The following is a 555-nucleotide window of genomic DNA, read 5'->3' as shown; positions in this document are numbered from 1 at the left end:
CCTGCCTCTGCCTCCCGAGTGCTGGGATTAAAGGCGTGCGCCACCACCGCCCGGCTGAAGCTGTGATTCTTTGCCTGTCTAAAACACCTGATGGTCTAATAAAGAGCTGAGCGGCCAATAGCGAGGCAGAAAAAAGGACAGGCGGGGCTGGCAGACAGTGGAGATAAATAGGGGAGAACTCTAGGGGGGAGGAGGAGCAAGTTAGAACAAGGAAAGGAGGATACCAGAGGCCCAGCTAGCTACACAGCAAGACAGGGCATAAGAAGGAAGATTACAGAAGTAAGAAAAGGAAAAAATACCCAGAGGCAAAAGGTAGACAGGAATAATTTTTTAAAAAGCTGGCTAGAAACAAGCCAAGCAAAGACCAGGAGTATAAGTACTAATAAGCCTCCGTGTGGGATTTATTTGGGAGCTGGGTGGCAGACCCACAAAAAGAGCCCAAAAGAGACAGTAAAATAAAAAAGCCCAAAGAGTAAATAAAAGATTAAAAATAAAATCGGGGCTGGAGAGATGGCTCAGTGGTTAAGAGCATTGCCTGCAAAAAAAAAAAAAAAA

Source organism: Microtus ochrogaster, unplaced genomic scaffold (genome assembly GCF_000317375.1).
Source record: "Microtus ochrogaster isolate Prairie Vole_2 unplaced genomic scaffold, MicOch1.0 UNK153, whole genome shotgun sequence".
Lineage (NCBI taxonomy): Eukaryota > Metazoa > Chordata > Mammalia > Rodentia > Cricetidae > Microtus > Microtus ochrogaster.
This window is presented reverse-complemented; position numbering follows the sequence as displayed.